General features: G+C 41.4%; 1 pseudogene; it reads right to left on the bottom strand.

Moving 5' to 3' along the window:
• Positions 1 to 3,646, bottom strand: part of LOC139703497 (zinc finger protein 721-like) — a 41,355-nt pseudogene extending 37,709 nt beyond the window's left edge.
• Between the last annotated feature and the right edge of the window lie 16,093 nt (positions 3,647 to 19,739).

Raw genomic sequence — 19,739 nt, 5'->3', positions numbered from 1 at the left:
CAGCTCCCAAAGGGGTGGCCCTAGGAGGAGGCACTTAGGAGGGAACAGGAATCAGGTGACATAGTGGGAGTGCTCTTGAGGCGATCATCACCCTTATTTAGGGGCATGTATTTCTCCTTTCCAGAAAACAAGTGTCATTTACTATTTCACTGATATTCAGTGGTTAAATGATCATAGTTGGGTATTTCAGGTATTGCCAAAATTGTCATTAAAATTTACAATGAATGGGGCTGGGGATGTGGCTCAAGCAGTAGCGCACTCGCCTCGCATGGGCAGGGCGCTGGGTTCGAGCCTCAGGACCACATAAAAATAAAATAAAGATGTTATATAAATGGAAAACTGAAAAATAAATTTTAAAAAAAGTACATTGGGCTGGGGATGTGGCTCAAGCAGTAGCGCGCTCGCCTGGCATGCGTGCGGCCCGGGTTCAATCCTCAGCACCACATACAAACAAAGATGTTGTGTCTGCCGAGAACTCTGTACCAAAACAAAGAATCTAAAAGGGGCTGGTGGTTAAGCACCTCTGGGCTCCATTCCTGATACCAAAAAAACCATGAACCTGCCAAGTCCAGACAACAACAGTGAAAAACTGTCATCCTTTGTCGAATTCATCACCTTGTGAAGGGCAGATACTAGTTTTCATGAAACCACATTCATAAATTTATCCACCACTATTTTTGTAGAATTGGACTCAAAATCTGCAGCAATAATGCAAGACAGAGTTTTTCTGTATCTTATGAGGGATTTTGGAATCTAGGACTGGATTTCAATTTGAAATCACTGAAAAGACAAGATTGAATCTTACAAACATTCTATATAAACTCAGGGGTAGCAAATGGTAAATTAAGTAATTAGGTGTGTTCTTTTTTTTTGTACCCCCCAAATTAAACCCAGAGATATTTTACTACTGATCCACATCCCCAGTCATTTTTATATTTTATTTTGAGATGCAGTCTCACCAGGTTGCATAAGGCCCCGCTAAGTTGCTAAGGCTGTCCTCAAATTTGCAACACTCCTGTCTCAGCCCCTGGAGCAGCCTGGCTGTAAGTTGGGAATTTTGACAATGAAAATATAACTAGACTTTAAAATCCAATTCTTTCTTGCCTCTTTAATAATAGTCCATCCCATTTGGCTCTGAATAAATAAACCTGGCCCTCAGATAAGTGAGCACATCATTTCAAAGTGATACACAGAAAGCTTTGGTGCTGAGGGAGCACACATGTGTCAGGTTCAAGGGGAAGGGAAGGTCCCTGACAGCTGGGACAAGCTCCCTCCTGGTCTTGCTCACTGAAATCCTCCAGGATCACTCTCCCATGAACCTGGACCATGATTCCAGTCTATGAGGCTTTTCAGGTTTGCACAGCTCTGCACTGGGGTGGGTGGTCCTTATGCTCTGGGAGAGGTTTTGCTCCTTCACACTGTGAGAGATTGAAAGGGCAGGAGTAACTGCTGACCTGGCCCCTCAGCACCAGCATCCACAGGCTGGCTGTCCAACTTTCTCCAAGGACTGGGAACAGGGCTTGGGAAAATCAAGGTCCCAAGAAGTTAGTTGTCTAGATGAGGCTTGATCCAGGACATTCCTTAGCCCCAAGAACTCAGCTGATCTCCCAACAGGCTGTACCTCACAATTTTGGCTGTCCTCTAAGAGGAGCTGACCTAGGGCCTGAAATTCCTTGTACCATGCAGGGGACAGGACAGCTGTGGGCACATGGTGGCAGCCCCAGGAATGGATAGTGGCTGAGAACACAGGACTCTCTGAGGTGTCCAAAGAAACCCTGGCTGAGAAAATAAGATTTGATGTCTACACCTAAGAAAGATAAAAAAGAACCCAGAATTTTTGCAGGTGTTAACTAAAGTTCTCTATGAACTTGCTCTGTATCAATGAACCTTCAGACCACCTGATTTTGGGGATCTAAACCACCATGAGGGTATAACACAGGATTCTGTATGGTTGGCAAGAATTATCTTGGGCTCTCTCAAGCTCTTTCAAAGCCAATTACCTTAATTTCTGTATTAGTCCAAAATTCTCCAAACAAATGACTTCAGAATATATTACCAACCTTACCCGACATATAATCACCATCTTCCAAAGCTAACAATGTAATAACGACCTACAGAAGAAATTTCCCCTTTTTTACTGTAGCCACCCATCTGATGATCCTACCAATGCACTTGGTTAATGTATTCATGCATAACTTTTACAAATGTTCTTGTCAGTCATGCACAGTGGGGCGCAACTGTAATCCCAGCAGCTTGAGAGACTGGGTAAGGAGGACTGCTAAATTCAAAACTAGCCTCAGAAACTAAGTGAAGCCCTAAGGAATGTAGTGAGATCATGTCTCAAAATAAAATATAAAAAGAGCTTCAGATCTGGCTCAGTGTTTCAGTACCCCTGGGTTCAATCCCTGGTCTTAAAAAAAACATGTAATATCTTCAACAATGGGACACATACATCATTCAGGATACGTTGAATCCACGTTCCTGAGGATGGTCATTAATATTTGGGTGAAAATAAACTATTTTCCTCAGGTATGGTGGCCAGTGCCTTTAATTCCAACAGCTTGAGAAGCTGAGGCAGGAGGATCAGAAGTTCCAGGCAAGGCTGGACAACATAGCCAGATCCTGTCTGAAAATAAAATTTAAAAGGGCTGGAGATGAACGACAAGAGAATAAATCAGACATTATTATCCTATTTGCATATGTGCCTACATGACCAGTGTGAATGGACATTAGGTACAACCAAAAAAAAGAGAAGCTACAATCTATTTATGTAGGATGCATTTTACTATCATGTATAAGTAATGAAAACCAAGTAAAATAAATAAATAAATAACTTCTGCCAAAAACAAACAAACAAATAAAAAAGGGCTGGGGATGTAAACCAAGATTCAATATCCCTAGTACCAATAACCAACTGCCTTATTTCATTTAAAGCAGCTATTTTACCTGAACACAGGATGTGTCAAGTGACTATTGTTTTCCCTCAAGTATAATACTCAGAAACAGAAAACAGAAGTGTTATTCTTGCCAGGGACAGTAGAACAGGCCTGTAATCCCAGGGACTCAGGAGGCTGAGGCAGGAAGATCACAAGTGGGAGGACAGTGTCAAAGCCACTGGTATATCTCATGTTTTTTTGTTTGTTTGTTTGTTTTTGTTTAGTTGTTGTTGTTTTTTAATTGGGGGCGGCTGTGCCTGAGTATTTCACTGATACAGCTTCTCTAGTTTTGATCCCCAATACAAAAACAAAATATTCCTTGCAATATATCAGTAGAGAAAAAGTGAAAATAAGTAGACTGTGTCCATTTGAAACACATGACGAAGACCAGATATTTGAGAGTGATGGGAAGTGGAGAGGAAGATGGCATTTTAGAATGCAGCAGGCAACTGCAAATGAAGGACCTACAGCAGCTTTCGGAGAAACTAAACTGGGGGAAGGAAAGGGGATTTGTGGCCTTGCTTCCTACCATGCAGCCCAACCCCAGGACCAGGGGACAGAGACCCAGGGCACCCTCCAGACGCTGCTCGGCCAGGCTCTGCAGCTCACCCGTTTGCGGGGCCCCAAGGGAGGTGCTGACCGCGTACCTTCAGCCCTGGACACAAACTCACCATTTTTGTCTTCCTTGGGGACTCAGTGTTCGCTGGAGAACCTCCAGACACCAGAGATCTCGGAGACACAGGCTGCTCAGAGTCACCCAGGCCTTTCTGGCAGAGCACGTGGGGCCCGGAAAGGGAGGAGCGCAGTTGGTGAGGAAGAAAAGCCCGCGACATTGCGGAAGCCCGCCCTTCCCCTCTGTTTTGGAACCTGATTGGACAGTTCCACCCCAGCATCCCTAATGGGCCACCTCCAGTCAGGCCTCTGCATTGTGACTGACAGCTAAGGTTATCCAATCACTAACCAAAATTGCCTAGAGTGGCAGATCCTTGGCCCCAGCCCTTTTCAGGTGGAGCTTCTTTCCTGGGCTGGGAACTAATCCAGGTGGGAAGCCTTTGCTTGAACGTGGTACAAATGGTAACATCTGGGATTGAGCTCTGGCTGAGGGAAACTGCTTTCCCAGCACGGGTGATGCCCTGGGTTTTAACTCACCACAGAAACAAACAACAATTTTAAAAAAATCAAGAAAAACAGTTACTTAAGGAGTCTAAGGCAGGTGGAGCCCAAGGTCAGGTGAGCATCTACAAATGCTAATGCTGTTTACCATAAGGAGTCCTTGTTCCCCCGAATCCTGCAGTATAACACCAGAGAAGCAGGTGGAGAGTGGAAAGTGGAAGGCTTTAATAAGTGAAAGCACAAAAGACTCCCCCCACCCCAGGAAGAAGGGGACCCAAAAGGCAGAATCCCTGGAAGGGGGAGGTGTTGGGTGCAGAGCAGGCTGAACTGTGTTGTCTGCAGGGCAGGCTGAGCAGATGTTGGCTGCAAGATAGCCCACGCACTCAAAGCCCCCTCTATCTGGTCCTTTATCACCTGTTTGCCTCAAGTCTGAACATTCAACCCTGCTCAAGGCTGAACACTTAACCCCCACTTGGGCCAACAAGGCAGCTTGCAGACCCAGAGGCCCCATTAGATTTGGGCTATAAAAACTCCCTCCTGCCAGGCCCCCTCTCTCTTGTTCTCTCTCTCTTGATCTTTCTCTCTTGCTCTCTCTCTCTTGCTCTTTATCTTTCTTACGCGCGCTCTCTGTCTCTCTTGCTCTTGCTCTCTCCCTGTTCATCTCTTCTCTTTTCTCTCTCTCTCTTTCCTTCTTTCCTTTCTCTTTGTTGCACTGCTGCAATAAAGATCTCTTGGTGACTCCGAATGTTGTGGTCACTTTCCTTTCAGGAGGTCTTCTCCCTCTTAAACCTAAGATCTTCTTTTGTCCTCCAACATTCCTGTCCTTTGTTTCCCTTTATTGTGCACATGATAGGGGATATGGGTGGGAAGGACAAAGGGTGGGAGACCGGTGGACTGGTGGGGCAGGGAGCAGAAACCTGGGCAGGAACAGCCTTCGGTGGTTCGATTGGCATCTCCCTGTTTCACTGGGAGCTACTTCATTAGCAATTATTTAGCACTTGCCCAAGGCCAAGGGGACATGAAAATTTCACTCCTCAGGTGTTTTTTTGGTTTCCCAGGCTAAGATCAGATTGCATTATTTTTTATATTGGACCTGATATTAGACCCCACTTACCTAGCTACACAAACTACTATCTTTCAATCTGGCTTCACAAGCAGGGAGATCCTAGCTTAAAATACAATAAAGAGAGTTGGGGATCTAGCTCAGAGGTTGAGCCCACAGAAATTATCCCACAGAACCTCAAAGACAAAGATACCTATATACATATGTAGTATCAGCTGGTGTGACCTCAGGCAATTTAGCAAGACATAGTCTCAAAATTGTTGAAACAAGATTTTAAAATATCATATTTGATATGTAAAAATAAAAACAGTTTGACAATTATTTCAATAATTCTCATCACCTTCTGGACACTGATCTTTTCAGGAAACAGCCTGAGCTAAGAAAGGAAGCAATTGATGTTGGTGATTTGGCTCAGTGTTCTCTCCCCAGCAGAATCGAGGGGGAAAGCGGTGAGAGTCAATTCCCTAAGGCAGCAATGTGGGGTTGAAATAAAATGAGCACCTTGTGCTTAATGTCCATGTTCTACATTCCACTATTAGGGAGCTGTTGGAAGCAACCTGACTCTGGTGATCCCACACATCAGGTCATCTCTTTAGCCCAAATCCAAACAGAAAAGGTCATGATGAAAAGCAGGAAAGTAACTTTGATCAGTGAAGCTACACCAGGAAGACAAGGGCACCATGTCCTTAGCCCTCTCTTCAGGGGCTTTCCAGGACTCTCAGGTTTTATAGAAAGGGTAATAAGTCATAGGCATGTGTGTAGAGGGCACACTGTATGTAGGTTTGGTGTCATCTGTGGCTTCAGGCATCTGTGGGTCTCATAAAATGTCTGTGAATTCATGGACACATGCCCCCTTGACACACTTCACCCCATTGCACAGGCTGACCTGAATTGACCTCTCAGGAAGGGCCCCCATCCCCTGTGTTCCTTTTATGTCAGTGGTTTAGAGGCACCAACATTTTCAAGAAAAGCCACAAGCCCACCTGCTCCTGCCTGGTAAGCACCATGTCCCTAGATGCTGACCCAGGGCTCTCAGCTTCCTGGTTTCAACTGATAGTTAAAACAAAACAAAACAAAAAAACACTAACCCTGCTCAGCTCGGCCCATAAAGCCTGCATATGAAACCCCACTTGGGGCACATATGGCCTGTGGTGTTGATACCGCTGGTTACTGGTGAGGAGTTCTGCCCCCTCACATGTTGAACTTTGAACATTAGAGAAGCAAGCCCTGGCAAGCACACAAAGCAGGGTCTACATTAAAAAGAGTAACATAGACTTCTCCCCAGGAGGGAGAAGGGGGCCATAGCTGGTATCCTGGTATTCCCAGAAGCAAAGTGTTCAGCCTTTCTATGAGTCCTAGGCTTCCTTTGTTCTCCATTCCTTTCCCCTTATCTTTCTCCTTCAGGCCTTGGTGACTAGGCCCAGGAATGCTTGGTGAGATGGCACAAAGGTGACAAACAGGGGGGCTGAAGGGAGAAGGGCAGGATGCAGCAGCCAAGGACACATTAGCAACTTTATGGCTCACTGTAGAGAGGGGAAATTCCTGGGACAGTCTACCTTAGCAACAGGAAGAAGCAAGGGCAGGTTCTTAATAAGGGTGGATCAAGGGCTCTGAAGGAATTAACATTTCTATCCCTCAGGGGACAGTCTCCAACTTGCCAGACTCACTCAAAATTGGCCTTCTTGATTCTAACTGACTCCATTTACCTGTCTGTACTTACTGTGTAAGGGTAAAAGAAATTGAAGTTAAAGCGTAAAAGTTAAAGGGTAAAAGACCGGGTATTGTAAAGTTTCTAAGCTGCAAGGTCTGAGTTAAAATGTAAAGGATTAGGTATTGTTAGGTTTCTATGCTACCTGCAAAACCTGAAATCCCTGTAGCTGTTAGGACAATATTGGAACTGCCCAGTAAATATTCCCACTGACTCCCTGGTTGTCCAATAACTTGGGACTCTGTGTAACTGGTCATGTAGTCATTTAGGCCCTAAAACCAATCAGTTTGAATGTGTACCCCGTTTAGAAATGACCTATCACTCCAGCCTGACCTGTTCCCGCCAATGAATGAACTAATCATGTTTAGGAGTTGTTGTTTGATTTTCCCGTGGTGTATATTGATTTGTTAAAGGAGACTGTGATGTATGTAAAATCCCCACCCTCCACAAAAAAGTATACTTAAGCAGTGCTGAGCCCCTGCTCGGGGCTCTGGGCTGCTTTCCCTTCTTGAGTGGGCACGGAGCCCCAGCATGCTGGTTCAATAAATCCCCTTCTGCCAATTGCATGAGTGGTCACTTGGTGGTCTCTTTCTCCGACGCTTCGCCTGACCCTTACATTTGGTGCGTTGGCCGGGAAAATCGCATCGCCGGACAAGGAGACCTCCAACAGACTCCTTTAGGGGGTAAGTAAGGCGCCTCTTCCTCTTCTTCTTCCTCCTCTTCTTCTCATCCTTCTTCTCCTTCTTGTTTTTCCTTTGCGATAGCTTAGAGCTTTTTAGTTTTTGGCTCGGTGGAGAGCGTAAGTTCTCAGAGCTTTTTGGTTCAGGTTTGGTTTTTGGCTTGGATATTTGGTTGGGTTGGCGGCATGGCCGCCAGCGGAGAGTGTAAACTCTCCCTGGCAGTGGTGACAGACGTGTCCTAATCCACAGGCCACTCCTCTTAAGGGATGCCTTGGAGGATTCGGGGGGGGGGGGGGGCGAAAGTGTCCCCAGTTGGTATAGGGACGAGAGTGCCCTAGTTTGTACTCAGCTGCCAACCCGTTTGTTTTCGCCGACAATTCCTTTTCTCAGGTTGAATTCACTGTCTGTCTTTAATCTTTGCTTCTAAACTTGTGTTAAACGTTTACTGTGTGTCCGTGTTTGTGTCACGTTTGTATTGTCCTGTCCCTGTCTTTGTTTGAGTAACTCCCAGTATGGGACAAAGCCATTCCATGCCTCTGTCCCTGACCCTTGATCATTGGGCGGATGTCCGCTCAAGGGCCCAGAATCTTTCTTTTTCAGTGAAACGCCGGACCTAGCAGACACTCTGCACTTCAGAATGGCCCACCCTCGGAGTTGAATGGCCCCCAGGAGGGTCCTTCCACCTCCCTCTAATCTGCAAAGTCAGAGATATTGTCTTTCAGCCAGGGCCACATGGCCATCCAGACCAGCAGCCATATATTTTAACCTGGCTGGACCTCTGTGAATTTCCTCCCATATGGGTGAAGCCTTTCCTGGTTCCTGCTTTCACTCCGACCCCTTCCCCCAAGACCCTATCACTCAATCCTTCTGCTCCTCCCCCTTTTCCCTCCATTCCCCCTGAGTCACAAGATTGTAGATCTTGGGGTTGTGAACGAATGGGAGCTGCATGATGATCTTTGTGTGTCTTTTAGTCTGTGTCTCTGTTAAGTGTGATGGCATTGTTTTACTTTGGACTGATGAAGAGTCCCAAATTCCAAACTGCCTTAGATGTGTGGAAGTAACTTTAGCTAAATTTTAACCTAATGCTTCTCCTGTGAGGGACCAAAAGTCAATAGAACCGCCAGCTTTTCTGTTCTCACCTTTTACACCTCTCTTAGCTGTGTTTTAAAGAACTTTGATAAACTTTACCCCCCTTTGTTAAGGGGGGTTAGGGAAGCAGTGTTTTCTTTTCTTCCCATAGTTGGCTTGAGCACGCCCACTGCAGAGGGAAATGCCTGGGGTCTAAAAACTTTGATATCTCGCTTAAACTTTTCTCAAACTCAAAACAACTGCAAGCAGAAGATGAACTTTTTGCGAAGCTGACTACTGAAAAGTTAGGAGATGTGAGAAATGCCTAGTGCCTGGGGTCAGACCAAGCCAGAGGAACTAATCCTATAAGTAAAAGGTGGAACTAAGGGGCTCCCAGCAGCTGCCAAAGCCATTTTGCTTTGGGGAGTTTCCTCCTTCCTTACCTGCACTTTAGGGATTACCCCACCTCTGTTTGCTTAACTAAAGGGACAATAAATGCAGTAATGTGTTGATATTATAAATTGTTTCTTGGGGATGATCTTGGCTAAATGGGTATCTAAAAGATGATTTTCTATTGTAACAATTTGGTATCTGAATGGGTTTCTAAAGCATTGCACTATCTTGCAGTTACAAGTTGTGTTTAAGCAATTGTTTAGTTTGATTTCAGATAGTTCATGCTAGAAAACTTAAATACTTAGGATAAAAAAATTAGAAAGTTTCAATTTTGAACTGGGTAGCCTGAGAAAATTCCACTAGGTATTCCAGTGCACTAACTTGGGCAAAGATAATAAATTATGATATGATATCTGTTCCCCTCAGTGTGTAAGATTCAGGAAAAAAAAAAGGGGGGGTGCTAAATTAAAACGTTGGTCTGGCTTATTAAAATGACATTAATTGGCAACAGTCTTGGAAATTTTTAAGGCTTAATTTTGGATATACATGATAAAACTTAATACTACTTTAGGAACTTCAGAACAAAGGAAGCAGCTTAATGATCCTGAGGAAATTTCCTCTGATGGTGGCCTTTATATTATCAAGTAAGATCCTATTTTCAGTTTTGTGTGGGCAAGTATTTCTAATGTAAAGAGATATAAAGATATAAAATTTTGAGAATTGCATCTTAAACCTGGAAATTATGACTTATAGCTAAAATGCCTTAGGCATGAGGTTTCTTCTCAGAATTCCAGTTTTCCCAGTTCCTTCCAGACCTCAGCCAGGACTTAAGCTGATATGCAAATAGAAGAAGCCTGGAACACTCAGAAGGAGACAGATTTGAGGCCCAAGGAAAAAAAAAAGAGTTAAAGTGTCTTTTTACCTGAACTCAAACTAGACCCCAACCAAAAAGTAAATTATGTGGTATTTATTAATTACTGGCCAGTCATCTTTTTTAGGACTCTTGCTTTTTCTTAGATTCTGTATTTTTTTGGACCTCATGATTTTAATCCCACAGATGGGTTAATGTTTTCTGATCAGTCCTATTTCTGATCAACTGTGGAGTTTTGAAACATTGCAATGGAGATTTCACCTGAAAAAGCTACAAGGGTGTTACACTTGTGTTATGTGTTGTATGTCGGTATGTCTGTATGTGTGTATGTCCATATATCCTGCAGTGATATGACAATTGACAGATGAGGAGCGCTCATAAAAAAGTTTAAAAATAGATCCAAATATCTTTGATTCACGTGATTCAAATGGTTCGATTTAAATTGGGTAAACAGATAAAAGTAAAGATGTCTTTAAAATTAAGCTTATAAGTTTTTCTAGGTGTTCAAAAAGACCCTAATAAAATGTTGATGTCTATGAAATAATCTGCCTAAATTCAGAAATTTACAGATATTGTTTTAAAGTGTGAACAGAAGGAGGTTAACAGATGAAAAAGAGAAACTAAAAGGTTCTAGATATGGATTTAATAGAGGGAAAATGTGTTTCTGGATAAGAGAGTCTATGTGATTAAGTAATTAAGAGGGTTTAAGTAAGTGATAAAAAAGGTTTGTGTAAGTTGGTTATATGTGTAAGTTTGAGCAAATAATCTTAAAGAAATTAAAGATTATACAACTATGGTTAAACAACAGCTGTTATTTTTCAATATTGTAATGTTGTTTCTTTAAAAGCTAACCTCGGTTAATATAAAAACATCAATGTAATTATGGTGCTGTTAATGTGTTCATATCTTCCAGGTATACAAGTCTGTAAGGTAGAAGCTTCAAAAGAACCTTTTTTCAAGCTGGTGTTTTAAAGTTGTATGGTAATTTTAGGCTTAAAAAAAACATGTTGGAGATTTGTTTATCATTTCTGTTCTACAACTGGACTTGTTATCAATAAGATATGTGCAGTTCTATGATACTTTTCACACTGAGATACAATTTTAAAACACAAAAGTACTTTGCTACTTTTCTATAAAGGGTTAAAAGCTTTCAGCCTTTAATTCATGTTTTAGGTGTGATATTATGTTGTGTTAGCTAATGTTCATGTAAACTTGAACAATAATTTATGTAAACTTTGTAAAATGATCAGCTTCAGAACTATAGTACTTGAGATTTTTAAAGAGCCCTGCCTTACTTGAGATAAGGCTCTGACCCATCTCACTACTGTGAAAGTGGCTATGAAAGAAGTAAGCCAGATTTCAGTACAGTTAAAGTTGTGTCCAAAAGTAGGTTTTTGCCAAGATTACTAGGATCTCAAATAGGAAATTATGATGTATAACCCTGCCAGAATTCAAGGCCGCTCTTATAGAAGCTAAATATGTTTTTACCCTAGTTAGTTTTGTTTTGTAGTTTGCTTATAGATGGTTTAAGGATTGCCTGTTAAAGTTTTAAAGAGGTATTGCTTTAAGAACACAACCTGGGTCAACATAAGACAAGGAGTTATCACCTACAGGATAGAGAGATAGACATTAAAGCCCAGTGCTCTTAATATAAGGCTGTTAACTTATTTGCTGGATGTTTAAGATCAAGTTTTTAAAATTAAAGTTAAATTAAAAGGTCTAAGAAAACCAATATTCGGCTCTTGCCCTCTGAGTCAGTCTGAATCAGGGAATAGGGGACTTCTCCAAAGGGCTCTGCAACTCTAGGCCACAGAACCTCCTGAGCAGGGAGATTAATGAGACCAGTGGAGAACAGAAAGCCAATCGGTGCATTTGCTGTAAAGAGGAGGGTCATCAGAAAGGGGAGACATCCCTGATGCTTCCGAGGGAAGCCACATGGTCAAGCAAGGCCTGGACCCATCCTAAGGTAAATGGCACTAGCAGAACTGAGAAGCTGCTATGAAGTTCCCTGAGGACTCCCAGGGAAACTCGGCTGACTGTTGACAATAGATAAGAACAAAAGTCAGTTTGACTTGCTTCATCTTAAACACTTAGCAAAGATAGTTAAAGCCAAAGCACAGCTGTTTCTGGACATTTTAAATGATAATAATAATTAAATGTAACTTCCAAAAATAAGTAAACTGGAGGGTACAAAAGAGATTCTCAGACAGGAATGCCTGATAACTATTAAAAGGAATTGCCAGAGTAGTTTTTAGTTTAAGGCCCACAGATATTCCTAACCTACACAGGTAGGCTTGGTGTTTGCTAGTATGCTTATCCAGCCCTAAGTAGCAGAATTAAAGGTTTCTCTATTAGACATAGGTCATACTAGTAAGAAGGATTTTACGAGATCAGATGACATTAAATTATTAGACTATATCTTAAAGGAGAGAACATCTGTAAACCTAAATGTTAGTTGTTGTGTTTACATCCCTGACATTTCTGGCAAGGTGATAAATATCCTTAAAGATTTACATGCTCAGATAGAAGCCATGTCCTCAGCAACTTTGTCGTGGAAACAGTATCTTAGCTTCTGGTTCTTGGTACTTCCTGGTGGAAAACATTGTTAGTCTCTGTCTTGGCCATTATACTCATTGGCATATTCCTGTGCTGTGACATTTATTGCTGCATCAATATGGTGCCAGTACTAATGAATTCTTGTTTCTCTTATAGACCACCCATCACTCGAATGGCCCTCCAGCCTAATACTTCTCAATTGGACTTTTATCATGGACCACTCAATAGACCCAGTATTTTCCAAGGGGGACTCCAAACTGCTTGCCCCCACACCGTCCCTTTTCAGCCTGAAGAAGCCAGAAAGATTCTGTTCACCCCCGCTTCCTTACAGCAGTAAGGAGTTCCCAAATTAGAGGGGGGAATAAAGCCAGATTTAAAGTTAGGTAGTCAGTGTAGATAGATAAATCGGGGTCTAATACCGAGTGGAATCTAAAATGGAGGCCATGCTGAAAATGATTCCAGGGAACGCAAAACAACTCATGAAATGTGAAACCCTTCAATAATCGTGATGCATTACTTTTAAGATTAAAAGTAGTCAGAAAAAGGAGTGGGGAATGTAAGGGTAAAAAAATTGAAGTTAAAGCGTAAAAGTTAAAGGGTAAAAGACCGGGTGTTGTAAAGTTTCTAAGCTGCAAGGTCTGAGTTAAAATGTAAAGGATTAGGTATTGTTAGGTTTCTATGCTACCTGAAAAACCTGAAATCCCTGTAGCTGTTAGGACAATACTAAAACTGCCCAGTAAATATTCCCACTGACTCCCTGGTTGTCCAATAACTCGGGACTCTGTGTAACTGGTCACGTAGTTCTTTAGGCCCTAAAACCAATCAGTTTGAATGTGTACTCCATTTAGAACTGAACTATCACTCCCGCCTGACCTGTTCCCGTCAATGTATGTACTAATCAAGTCTAAGAATTGTTGCTTGACTTTCCCGCGGTGTATGATGATTTGTTAAAGGAGACTGTGATGTATGTAAAATCCCCGCCCTCCCCCCAAAAAAAGTGTACTTAAGCAGTGCTCAGCCCCTGCTCGGGTCTCTGGGCTGTTCTCCCTTCTTGAGTGGGCCCGGAGCCCCAGCATGCTGGTTAAATAAATCCCCTTCTGCCAATTGCATGAGTGGTCACTTGGTGGTATCTTTCTCCGATGCTTCGCCTGACCCTTACATTAGGATGGCCTTAGGCCTGAGCCTAAGCAACTCTACTTTAAAAACTTCAGTTTAACCCGCAGTTTCACCAGGCACATCCACAGATCCCTCCAGTAAGGCCTCAAACAAGTTCCTTCCCCTCACTCTGATAAAGAGAGTGAAGCCTCTTGCAGGCTGCCCTTGCGTGATAAGAGGGAAAGGGAGAAGATCAGGGTGGAGACCACCAGACCACATGTTTCTGACCTCAGGGTAAATGACATCACTGAGAAATACAGTGGTGGCTGGTAGGGATTGAAAGGGGGGTCAAAAGCCCCCAAATTTAGTATAAATGATAGAGCTGATGAACAGGGATTCAGCCAGCTGAAACAAGGATGCACTAGAGCTGGAGAGCCTGCTGAGGACCTGACATCCCATCACTTGTCATCATTCCTGATTCTCTGCATGATGCTCACCGCTCTCAAACACTACCACCTCATCTGGACCTTGGTGAGAGCCCCAACTCCTCCCTATGACCCACTCCTCAACCGGTCATCCGCTCCACGCTCCACGCTAGGGAAAGCCTACCTTGGTTCCAGACCTGATTACCACGGTCTGAGTGAGTGTGCATCTGCTGGACTCAAAGCCTGGGACTTAAGACCTTTGAACTTAGCATGCAGAGGGAATGTCTGTCACTAGCCTGTCCTGATTAAGTGTGTTTTGCAGTGCTTAGAATGAATCTAGAACTGTTAGCTGTGGATTGATTATGTCTATTGCAGTGCCAAGCATTAAGGATTGTGTTTTCTTGCTTAAGAACCTATAGAGTGAAACTGTATGGAGTAACTTGAGTGAATAAAGCACTGGAAGGGGCAGAAGCCCGTGGACATTCTTTATTTCTCCCCTCGACTGCATACATCACAATTTTGCCCGCTCGCAACATAAAGATTTCTTGGAATCTATATTCTAGGAGTCAATGTTTGGAGGGTAAGAGGAAAAAGGAAACATTTTTCGTGGTGCGACTTGATACAGGGGATTTTCTGCTGGTAGAGAGGCAAATTGTGTTTTTCTGCTATTTTTTCAAATATGCTCAAACAATTTGTACTGAGCCTCTTCCCTGCATTCTTGTCCCATTGGGGTGGGAACAGCTTTAATTAACTCAGCTGCAGGACACAGGACCAGCTCCTGTTTCCTAAAAGGTCTTAACTAGCCCAACCCAGCTGTGCTTTTGACCCTTAAGCAACCTGGCCAGGGGGCCAAAGGCAGACTGCCTTATGGTCGGATGCCTTATGGTCGGACAGTAATGCTGACCTCTGCCTTTAAATCACTGTTTTAAAGTGCCCACGCTCTGGAAAGGGAAAATGCAAAAGATGGGAGAACACGAGGGGTGAGGGGAAGACACAGGGAAACAGCCCATTAAGGAGGAGAGAGCTGACGCCTGACCTGGGGACCCAGGCAGCTGCACCAGCCACAGCCAGTTCTGGGCTGTTCCATCACTATGGTAACCAGGGGAGACTGGGGGCGGAGCCTGGCTGCCTCATCAGGCCTTTCCCATTTTCCAGGGCTTCCCATGGGTCCTTCCTCTGTCACCCAGGCAGGGCTTGTGGTCCCGCCTCCCAGCCACTAACCTGTGCTTCCTGCTTACTGTTGTGGGCCACTGGAGCTGCAAGGAGCCTGCATTTTTAAGAATGTGCACCTGAAATACAAGAGATCTCTTTCAGGCAAAATCTGACTCCACAGGCTTCTCTGTTGCAGCCCTAAGCCTGACTCGCTCTGAAGCTAAATAACTGTGTGTGTGTGTGTCAACAGCTTGCTTTACAGTGCTTCTTTTTGCTCTTCATAGTAATATTACTAAATAATGTTCCGTTGATGAGAGGTCACAAACATAGTCTTCTTACAATTTTGGAGATCTTGGGAATGCGTTTTGCACCCCTCAGACATCAAAGCCAGCATCTGAGATCTTTTCTCACAATGTTTCTGTGATGACCAAGAAATCCTTCTTCTCCTTCCTGACTACATAATTACAATAAACAAACAAATGCATACACAGGGATTTTATTAACCACATCACGTGACGTCCCAAATAGAATGAGTGCACTACTAGTCCAAAGTAAAATAAATGGGCCCAAATACTTTTAAGAGCCACATGATTTAATGAGGCTCACGTTAAAATTCTGTGGTCATATAACAGTAAGTTATATTTTTATTACGAATGCATATCTTTCCAGTTATTTGGATAATCTAGAATCCTTAATTCATAAAATAATTGACATATATGTCTGATTTTTTAATTAATATGTATCTATTTTTTCTAATCGTTTTCCAAAAGAAAACACTTCAGTTATATTTCTTATACATGCATCTATCTCATGTTCTGCATTTTATAGTACAGATATTTAAGATGAATGTATTTTATTATAAAATATCTATTTCAAGAGATATACAACCATCAAGCAATCTCTAATTATCAAATTACTGTACCAATTTTTATAAGATGATCAATAGATATGATTCTGTCAACAGAAATGTCCAACAGCTTTAACTATACTTTCATTGACACACTTCTTATCAAGGTACAATAAGTAATTTGTTTAGACTCTAAGATTTATAAAAATTGTCCCAAAGTAAAACAAAAAGAAAGATTTTTATAGAAGAAAACGAAGATGTTTCTACAGAGAGGAAACACACGTTTACTAGTATGATTATCTAGCCCTAAGTGACAGAAATAAAAGGATCTCTACTAGGAGGTCCTAAAAAGAAAGAAATCATCTTCAGATAAATGGAAAGGTCTTCATATTCTAAATTTTCATGATGAAAATATTAATATAATTATCTAGACAGATGACATGGAAAGGTCAAAACAATTGAGAAACAGATTTATGTATAACTGGACTGACTATATATATTTCAACAATCAATTCTAGGATATTCTAGCCTATTTCCCTGATTTTATTATGCTGATGTAAGCTTTTTCTCCACATTCTGACATGACAGAACTTATTAAAATATTAAGCTTATACCTACAATTTGTGCTGTTTGATCAAGGACCAATTTATAATGAATCAAATTTATACAACCTTGATCAAACAATAAGTGTTTTAAAATGCTGACTTAAATTCCAATTTTGACACTTCTCATTGGAGAGTAAATTTGACTGATACAAAGATATCAGTAATTGCAATGATTGCTGCTGATTCTTGCATATCATTTCTGTTCATTGGATGTTTGTGGGATTTGAGGAAACATTATATTCAAAATGTTCTCCACATTAAAGCCATATGTGAGTTTTGAGCAATAAAACTTACAAACATTGTTAGAAATTCATTGGTATTATATACATTCTGTAACTGGACCTATAGTCCGTGAAACACTGTAAGACTTGTATACTATTCCCTACACTGGGAAGTAATTTTAATCATAATTTTAAAAGGACAATTAAGAGACACCTATTTAAAGAATAATATCCCAAAATATAAAGATATTCTGTGTAAAGAATAGTGAAGAGGAGACACAGGTGTAGCAAGGCCCACAGGGACCTTGGAGACCTTCTTACCAGGTCCTTATTGTCGTCCCTTGATTGAAGCTGTGACATCCCAGTTTTGTGGGAGTGGCAGCCTCAAACCTATATGTGTCTGATGTTGAACTGTGGAGCCACCATGGGGTGAATAGGGAACCCCAGTCAGGGCACCTCTCTGCTCCGATGAGGGGTGTCTCATGTTGGGGTCCTGGTGTGGGGCTGTCTCTGGTTCACAGGGAAGCAGGATGCTAAAATCTTATTTAAATTCCACACATTCAGAAGACAATTTTGTACAGACCTGAGCAGTTTATTTGATTGTAGATGGTTTTTAGTCTCCACACTCTTGGTATAAGATAATATTTTCAGTTCCTACACAATGCTTAATGGACTTGCAGCTAAGTCCTGGGGAAAGGGGCAGACCTTTTATCTATATCACACAGAACAGACCTCTGGGTCCATCTGCTCAGGGCCTCGACGTCTCCATGTTCCTCAGGTTGTAGAAGATGGAGTTGAGCATTGGGTGAGGGTGGTGTGGAAGACAGGCAGAACCTTGTTCCCTGCTGAAGACCAGAAGGATCATGGCTGTGGGTGAGAGCAAAGTGTGCTGAGTGGAAGGTCACCACAGTGAGGCGGTGCTGCAGAGGGAGAAGACATTCTTCTTCCCTGTCCCAAGGCCATAAAGCAGAGAGCAAGAAGTACTTGACCACAGAAAAAAGGGATTCCAATGAATGCAAACATAAGGAGATGTCACGCAGATCAGTGAGGGACAGCCAATACACCAGGAAATAGAGAGGTGTGTGGAGGCGGACATCCAGGAGGGTGAGAGGATCAGGGACAGGTTGTGAATTAGAGCCATTAAGAAGATGAGAGCAATGCAAATGAAGAGGAAAGACTAAATCCATTTTTATATCGTTATTATTTGGGGCTGGGGAAACTCAATAACATAATCAATAATTTAGACTTAACTGACACATATAGAATATTTCAACATGCATTAAACAGAAACACTTTCTTCTCAGTAGCACATGGATCCTTCTCTAAAATAGACCATATACTATGCCACAAAGCAACTCTTAGCAAATATAAAAAACTAGAGACACTACCATACATTTCATCAGATCATAATTAAATACAATTGGGAATCAAAAACAAAACAAAAAGTAAAAATTTCTCCATCACCTGGAGACTAAACATTAGGCTACTGAATGAACAATGCATTGCAGAAGGAATCAAGGAGGAGATAAAAATTTCTTAGGGGTAAATAAGAACATAGAAACAACCAATGGAAATCTTAGAGACTATGAAAGCAGTACTAAGAGGAAAATTCATTGCATAGAATTCATTCCTTCAAAGAAAAAAAAAAATTAACAAATAAATGACCTCACACTACCACTCAAAGCCCTAAAAAAGAGGAACAAACCAGCAGCAAAAGCAGTAGAAGGCAAAAAATAATTAAAATTAGAGCTGAAATCAATAAAATGGAAACAAAAGAAACAGTTGACAATATGGACAAAAAAAGTTGGTTCTTTGAAAAAATAAATAAAATTGACAGACTATTAGCCATGCTAAAAAAGAGCATGAGAGAGAGAACTCAAATTACCTATATACATCATGAAAATGATAATATTATAACAGATATGAGAAATACAGAGAATAGAAGACATTGAAGTTATCAACAAATTTCTTAAGTCATATGATCTGCCCAGATTGAATCAGGAAGACATACACAATTGAAACAGACCAATATCAAGTGATAAAAATAGAAAACAGAGCTTACCAAGATTGTGCAATATGATTAAGTGGGATTCATCCTAGAGATGCAAGGTTGGTTCCACTTACAAAAATCAATAAATGTAATTTATCACATCAATAGACACAAAGATAAAAATCATATGATCATCTCAATAGATGCAGAAAAAGCATTTGACAAAATACAGCACCCCTTTATGTTCAAGACACTAGAACAACTAGGGATATCAGGAACATATCTCAACATTGTAAAGGCTATCTATGTTAAGCCTCAGGACAACATCATTCTAAACAGAGAAAAATTGACGGCATTTTCTCTAAAAACTGGAACAACACAGGGATGCCCTTTTCACCACTTCTATTCAACGTAGTTCTTGAAATGCTGGCCAGAGCAAATAGACAAATGAAAGGAATCAAAGGGATATGTATAGGAAAAGAAGAACTTAAATTGGCACTATTTGCTGATGTTATGATTCTATATCTAGAAGAACCAAAAAACTCCACCAGAAAACTTCTAGAACTGCTTACTGAATTAAGCAAAGTAGCAGGATTTAAAATCAACACCTATAAATCAAAGGCATTTCTGTATATCAGTGACAAAGCCACTGAGAAGGAAATGAGAAAGACTACCCAATTCACAATATCCTCAAAAAAAAAAAAAAAAAAAAAAAAAAAAAAACTTGAGAATCAACTTAATGAAAGAAGTGAAAGATCTATACGATGAAAACTACAGAACCAAAAAGAGAGAAATCAAAGAAGACCTCAGAAGATGAAATCATCTAACTTGCTTTTGGAAAAGCAGAATTAATATGATCAAAATGACCATACTACCAAAGCATTATACAGATATAATGCAATTCCCATCAAAATCCCCAAGGCATTCCTCATACAAACAGAAAAAGCAATCATGAAATTCATCTGGAAAAATAAGACATGCAGAATAGCTAAAACAATCCTTAGACTGATGTAGGT

The sequence above is a fragment of the Marmota flaviventris genome, chromosome Y (assembly GCF_047511675.1).
Source record: "Marmota flaviventris isolate mMarFla1 chromosome Y, mMarFla1.hap1, whole genome shotgun sequence".
NCBI lineage: Eukaryota > Metazoa > Chordata > Mammalia > Rodentia > Sciuridae > Marmota > Marmota flaviventris.
Note: the sequence above shows the minus strand (reverse complement) of the source record. Positions and strands in the feature narration are given on the sequence as shown.